Raw genomic sequence first — 7,868 nt, 5'->3', positions numbered from 1 at the left:
TTGTTCCTGGGCCTTAGTAGAGACTGAATGCCTAACCATGGGCCCTCAAATCACCAGGAAACCTGAGCTACCCACCATGAACTGGGTGTTGTCTGACTCACAGAGCCATAAAGTTGGATGGCACAACAGTATTCTATCATTAAATGGAAGTGGTATACAAGACGGAGCATGAGTAGGACCTGAAGACATGAGGAAGTGGTCCAAATTCCTGTGGTGTTCATTCCTGTCACATTGCCTTCTATTACCCCATTTACACCTATGGCCTCGTTGAGAATGCCTTATGATTAGTTGACTGAGGAAGAGTAGACTGCTTAGTTACAGATGGTTCTGCCTATGTGTAGGCACCACTTGATAGTGGACAGCAGCAGAACTACAGCCTCTTTCTAGGACTTACTGAAGGACAGTTGTGAAGAGAAATCCTTCCAATAGGCAGAATCTCCAGCAGTGTACCTGATTTTTCATTTTGCTTGGAAGAAGAAATAGCTAGATGTGTGACTGTATACTGTTCTATGGACTGTGGCCAATGGTTTGGCTAATTGTCTGGGACTTAGAAGGAATGTGATTGGAAAATTGGTCTATTCCATTGATGACCTCATGCTGATTAGACTTACTATGGGCAAAGTATCTATGCCTCTAGATTTATTTGTGTGCTTGTTGTTGTTAGGTGCCATCGAGTTGGTACCTACTCATAGCAATTCTATGCACAACAGAATGAAACACTGCATGGTCCTGGGCCAACCTCACAATCATTGCTACACCTGAGTCCATCACTGCCACCACTGTGCCAATCCATCTCATTGGGGGTCTTCCTCTTTATCTCCAACCATCCACTTTACCAAACATGATATCCTTCTCCAGTGACTAGTTCCTTTTGATAAAGTGTCCAAAATATGAAGACGAAATCTAACCATCCTGGCTTTCAAGAAGCACTCTGGCTCTACTTCTTCTAACACAGATCTGTTTGTTCTTTTGGCAGCACATGGTACTTTCAATATTCTCCTCCAACACCACAATTCAAATGCATCAATTCTTCTACGGTCTTCCTTTTTCATTGTGCAACTTTCACATGCATATGAGATTACCGAAAATACCATTGCTTTGGATCAGGTGCATTTTAGTCCTCAAAGTGACGTCTTTGCTCTTCAATACTTTAAAGAGGTCTTGTGCAGCAGATTTGTCTAATGCAATACGTCATTTGATTTCTTGATTTCTGTTTCCATGAGTGTTGATGGTTGATCTAAGAAAAATGAAGTCTTTGACAACTTCAATCTTTTCTCCACCTATATGGATGTTATTGATTGGCCCAGTGGTGGGGATTTTTTTTCTTTACATTGAGAGGCAACCCATACTGAAGTCTGTGGTCTTTGATCTTCATCAATAAGTATTTAAGTCCTCTTTACTTTCATCAAGCAAAGTTGTATCATCTGCATATCACAGGTTGTTAATGATCTTCCTCTAATCCTGATGCCACATTTTTCTTCATGAATCCAGCTTCTTGAATTATTTGCTCAGCATACAGATTGAATAAGTATGGTGAAAGAATACAACCCTGGCCCATAGCTTTCCTAATTTTAAACCATTCGGTGTTCCCTTGTTTCGTTTGAACAACTGCCTCTTGATCTATGTACAGGTTCCTCATGAGAAGAATGAAGTGTTCCAGAATACTCACACTTCATAATGTTGTCCATCACTTGTCATGTTCTACATAATCAAAAGCCTTTGCGTACTTAAGCAGTTAAACATCTTTCTGGTGTTCTCTGCTTTCAGCCAAGAACCATCTGACATTAGTATCCCTCATTCTATGTCCTTTTCTGAATCTGGCTTGAACCTCTTGAAGTTCTCTGTCAATGTATGGTTGCAGCCATTTTTGTTTTACCTTTAGTAAACTTTTACTCACATGGGAGATCAATGATATTGTCTGATGATTTCCACATTCCGTTGGGTCACCTCTCTTAGGAATGGGCACAAATAAGGATCTTTTTCAATAAGTTGGCCAGATAGATATCTTTTCTAGTCAAATTGCCAGGTTGTTGTCATCCAAATTTCTTGGCATAGATGAGTGAGTGCTTCCAGTACTGCATTGATTGTTGAAAGATTTCAATTTGTTTTCTATCTATTTGTGGAGCCTTGTTCTATGCCAATGACTTCATTGCACCTTGGACTTCTTCCTTCAGTATCATTGGCTCTTGATCATATACTACCTCTTGAAATGGTTGAACATCAACCATTTCTTTTTAGTACAGTGACTCTGTATATTCCTTCCATCTTCTTTTGATGCTTTCTGCACCATTCAATATTTTGCCCATAGAATCCTTCAATACCGCAAGTCATGACTTGAATTTTGTATTCAGTTCCATCAGCTTGAGGTGAGTGTATTCTTACCTTTTGGTTTTCTAACTCCAGGTATTTGCACATTTCATTATAATATTGGACTTTGTCTTCTTGAGCTGACCTTTGAAATTTTCTGTTCAACTCTTGTACCTCCTCACTTCTTCCATTTGCTTTAGCATCTCTATGCTGGAGGGCAAGTTTCAGAATCTCTTCTGATGTCCATTTTGGTCTTTTCCTTCTGTCTTGTCTTCTTAATGACCTTTTGCTTTCTACCTGTATGATGTTCTTGATGTCATCCCATAACTCTTCTGGTCTTTGGTCTTTAGTGTGTAATTCATCAAATGATCTCTAAATTCAGGTGGGATATGTTCAAAGTCATATTCTGGCTCTCTTGGACTTGTTTTAATTTTCTTTAGCTTCAGCCTGAATTCACATAGGAGCAATCGGTGGTTCCTCAGTCTGCCCCTGGTCTTGTTTGGGTTGGTGATATGGAGCTTTTCCACTGTCTCTTTCCACAGTTTGATCTTTGTGTATTCCATCTGGTAAGGTCCCTGTGAATAGTCATATTTTATGGTTTTTAAAAAATGTATTTGCAATGAAGAAATCATTGGTCTTGTAAAATTCTGCCATGTGATCTCCAGCATAGTTTCTATCACCAAAGCCATATTTTCCAACTACTTACCCTTCCTCTTTGTTTCCAAACTTTGCATTCCAATCACCAGTAATTATCAATACATCTTGATTGCATGCTTGATCAGTTTCAGACTGAAGAAGTTGATAGAACTCCTCAATTTTTTCATCACTGATTTTATTGGTTGATGTATAAATGTGAATAATAATAGTATTAACTGGTCTTCCTTGTAGGTGCAGGGATATTATCCTATCACAGACAGTATTGTACTTTATGACTGATCTTGATATGTTATTTTTTATGATGAATGTGATGCCATTCCTCTTCAATTTGTCATTTCCAGCATAGTAAACCATGTGATTGTCAAATTAAAATGGCTAATACCAGTCCATTTCAGCTCATTAATACTTGGATATTGATGTTTATGCATTCCATTTCATTTTTGACAATTTCCAAATTTTCTAGATTCATACTTTGTGCATTCCATGTTCTGACTAATGGATGTTTAATCGATGTTTATAGCTGTTTCTCTTAATTTTGTGTAGTGCCCCATCAACTAATGAAGTTTCCAAGGGCTTTAATTTCATTCACACCATCACAGTCAACTCTACTTTGAGGAGGCATTTCTTCCCCAGTCACATTTTCAGTGACTTCCAACCCGAGGGCCTCATCTTTTGGCACTATATCTGACAATATGCTGGTGCTCTTCATCATGTTTCAATATTCAATAATTATGTGCTTGGTGTTAGGAAATTAACCCATTCAGGTACCTTTTAACTCACTGAAATTTCTAGGTGTCCAGTGGTGTGATATTCCCACTAAAGTGAAGGGTAAGTTATTGCATCTGACTCTAACCACAACTAAATAGATACAATGCCTGGTGGGCTCTGGATTTTGAAAGCAGTGTATCCTTCATTTGGGTGTTCTACTCCAACCTATTTATCAAGTGACTCGAAAAACTATTAGTTTTGAAGTGTGACCCATAACAAGAGAATACTCTGCAACAGATACAGACTGCTATGTAAACTGCTCTGTTACTTGGACCAAATTATCCTGCCATGTGATCTTTCCAATGGCACTTGAAGTGGCAGTGGCAGATAGAGATGCAGTATGGAGTCTTTGGCAAAACTCTATTGGGGAATCCCAGTGCATACCCTTAGTATTTTAGAACAATGCCTTGTCATCCAGATAACTACTGTCAATGATTGAATTGTGTCCCCCTCAAAATATGTGACAACTTAGCTGGGTCATGATTCTCAATAGTTTGGAAATCATGTAATGATGTGATGTGACAGTTATATTATTATTCCCCATGATATGATCACATTTGATAAGCCAATAAGAAGATTAACAGTGGTCTCCAATACCTTAAAATCATTACAAGACAGAAAAGGCAAGTGTGGAGTGCATGCTTTGGACCTCAAGTCCTTGTACTGTGAAGCTTCTAGGAAAGGGGAAGATGGATGCCAGCAACATAGATATCTCCAAGGAATGTTGAGTCTAAAGGAGACAAAGACCTTTCCACAGAGCCAGTGCTCTGAATTCAAACTTCTAGCATCCAAAACAATGAAAGAATAAATTTCTGTTTGTTAAAGCCATCCATTTGTGGGATTTCTATTTAGCAGCACTAGATATCTAAGACTACTCTTCTTTTGAGAAACAGTTTTTGAATTGTTACTGGAACTTTAGTAGAGACTGAGCTCCTAACCATAGATTACCAAGTTACCATGCCCCTAAGCTGCCCATCATGAACTTGGTGTTGTATGACCCACAGAGTCATAAAGTTAGACATGTACAGCAGCACTTCACCATTATATGGAAGTGGTATATAAGACATCAAGCTCAAGCAGGAACTGAAGGCATAAGTAAGTTACAGAGGAGGTAGTGAAAATGCCCATGACCCTCACTCCTGTCACATTACTACCCCTCTACCAATCTTTTCCAGAGCCTCAGGTTGCATTCTTTATTATCAATTGACCCAAGAAGAGAGAACTCATGCTTGGTTTACAGATGATTCTGCATGATATGCAGCCACTACTAAAGTGGCTGGCAGGAACATAAGAGCCCCTTTGTGTAACCTCCCTGAAGGATAGTGGTGATAGTGGTTGTGTTCCAGGGAGTCAGATCTGACTCATAGTGACCCTGTATAGGGTTTCCAGGGCTTTAAATCTTTACAGGAACAGAAAGCTTCATCTTTCTCCTGTGGAGTAGCTGGTAGATTCGAACTGCTAACCTTGTGGTTAACAATCCAACTCATAACTCACTACATGCCCAGGGATCCTTCCTGAAGGACAATGGCAAAAAGAAATCCTCTTAATGTTTAGAACTTTGAGTACTTGATTGTCTGAAAGGAGAAATGACCAGATGTGTGACTGCTTACCAATTCCTTTGTCCTGACTAATGGTGGTCAGAGACTTGGAAAGAGCATTAAAATTTTTTTTGGCAAAGAGACATTAGGAGGAGGTATGTGGATAGATCCTCTGAATGGACCAAGAAAAGTAAAGATACTTGTGTCTTATGTGAATGTTCACCAAAAGACTAACATGGTAAAGAAATATTTAAACAATCAAGTGGATGCTATTGTCAAGTGCCATTAAATTGGTTTTCATGCACAGTGACCCTGCATAGGGTTTCCAATGAGCAGCTAGTGGGTTTGAACTGCTGACCTTGTGGTTTACATTTCAGTGCTGATAATCCATAGAGTGATACATTTTGTGGAAACTAGTTATTCTCTCTCTCTGTCACTGCCCAATAGGCTCATAAACAAAGTGGCCTCAGTAGCAAGGATAGAACTAATGCATGTACTCAGCAACATGGACTTCCACTCACCAAGGTCAACTTGGCTATAGCCACTGCTGAATGCCCAGTCTGCCAATAACAGAGACTAACTCTGCATCTGCAATGTGGAACCATTCCTTGGGGGAAATGAGACAGCAACCTGATGGCAAGTTGATTACACTGGACCACTTCCATCATGGCAGTATTTTATTTTCATTGGAATAAACTCTTTTTTTTTTTAAGTTCTTATTCTCTTTATTATGATTTTTTTTTCTTTACTGTTATGACTTGCTTTTTATAGCCATCATGAGGTTAAATTTGAAGCACATATAAACCCAAAATAAAAGAGACAGGAACTTTTCCAATGATTAAAGAAGAGCTGAACTCATGTGATCACAAGACCATGCTGTTCTTTTTCAGATTACTAAAACAAATCAGCATCAGCTACATCACTGAAAATTAGATCATAAAGAATGGAAATTGTGGAAACAAACTGTTTTTAATTTTCATAGGTAAAACCATTTTAATATTTTAAATAACTTGTCAATAAGACTTGCTATCTAGTTGACATATATCACTAGCATTTCTTTTTCTTTTCTTGAAAATATTCATATCCACTTCTATAGTATCCTTTATAAAACAGACTATGGGACAAGTTGCACATAACAAGGTCTGTAAAAAATAACATTTTACCACAACGGTGTCTTTCTGATACTTGAAATAATATAATAAGTTGAGTACTTGTCAATTTAACCTGTCTCTTGAAGGGGAAAAAAGAAAGGCCTTGCTAGAATAATTGGATCTATAGTCTTCAGTTATTTTTCTACAAACAAAACATTATTTTTCACAATGAAAGAGCAGAAGCACAACAAAATGGAGTTAACCTAAAGTAAATTACTTAAAGATAAATGATTAAGACACTGTTTATTTCTTCATTTAACTCAGAAGATAATAAATAAGAATAATGTATAATCCATCAGTCTATATGAATTCCATCTCACATTTTCTCCTTTTATGTACTGCAAAAACTAGAGTTAATGTTTAAAAGGAGAGTTAGTATAACACTATTACTGAAAGACAAAATTGCTATCATGACAGTTCAAAAGATATCAGATTTACAAACAAATTGCTATGGAAGGTTCAATATATGAGGTTAAAACCCACTGTTGAGTTAGTCGTCCTAAATAAACACGAGAAAGAACAACAAACATTTCTGTTCTCATTCATATCAACTATGATTCAAATTAAATGGGTTTCATAGATCATGTCTATCCATTTTAACAACTTAATATAAATAATAAAGCAACATTCATTATTCATCCTAACAATGTTTAAGCAACAATTCTAACATCGTTTTATAAAACTGCAAGTGGGACTCTTTTCATGTAAAGGAATGATCAGACAATTATTTACCATAATCAATGAGTATAACTTGATGCTCTCACATTGTTTATTCTCAACTCAAGTATAGACAATTAGGTTACTGGAGTCATTTCCTCATCTGAGTCACAGAATTAATCTTTTCCTTCCAATTCTTCTAAGACTTTGTCTACATTTGTACCATTTTTTCCCTTGCATTTCTTGGAAATTGCATCATTAGCACAGATTTTTCTCATTTTAATGTTTGGCAACTTCTTCAGATTAAAATCCCACTCCCTAAAAGTTCTCAGATTACCAGCATCTATTATGTCTGCAATCTCAAGGCCATATCCTTCATATTGCTGTCACTCATGCTCCATCCTTGATAACTGTCTCTTGAGAATAGTGTCGACTTCCCTGCATGTCTTTGATGCTGTTATGTAACTCAATCTGCTCCAAGTCACTGCTGAATTGATTTATATAGCTTTCAATTAATTCACAAACTTCCTTTCTTGGCATCAAGATGATTTTAAAACCATTGCAGATTTTCACCAATAATGCTGAGATGCACAGCTTCTTCATTCTTTAGTTTCCCCCGTTTTGTTTGCTTGTGGGCCTCTCTTGTAATTTAAGCTGCTCTTCTACTATATGGATGGATGACTTTTTTTTTAATGTAAGGTTTTTATTGTGGATTGAGTGAAAGTTTACAGGGCACATCATCAGTTTCACAGTCAACAATTCATATAACTTGTTTCATTACATTGATTAT

General features: G+C 37.3%; 1 pseudogene; it reads right to left on the bottom strand.

Annotated features, from left to right (window-relative positions):
• Positions 1 to 7,215: 7,215 nt before the first annotated feature.
• Positions 7,216 to 7,868, bottom strand: part of LOC102828383 — a 3,886-nt pseudogene continuing 3,233 nt past the window's right edge.

The sequence above is a fragment of the Chrysochloris asiatica genome, unplaced genomic scaffold (genome assembly GCF_000296735.1).
Source record: "Chrysochloris asiatica unplaced genomic scaffold, ChrAsi1.0 scaffold00331, whole genome shotgun sequence".
In the NCBI taxonomy this organism is placed as follows: domain Eukaryota; kingdom Metazoa; phylum Chordata; class Mammalia; order Afrosoricida; family Chrysochloridae; genus Chrysochloris; species Chrysochloris asiatica.
This window is presented reverse-complemented; position numbering and strand designations above follow the sequence as displayed.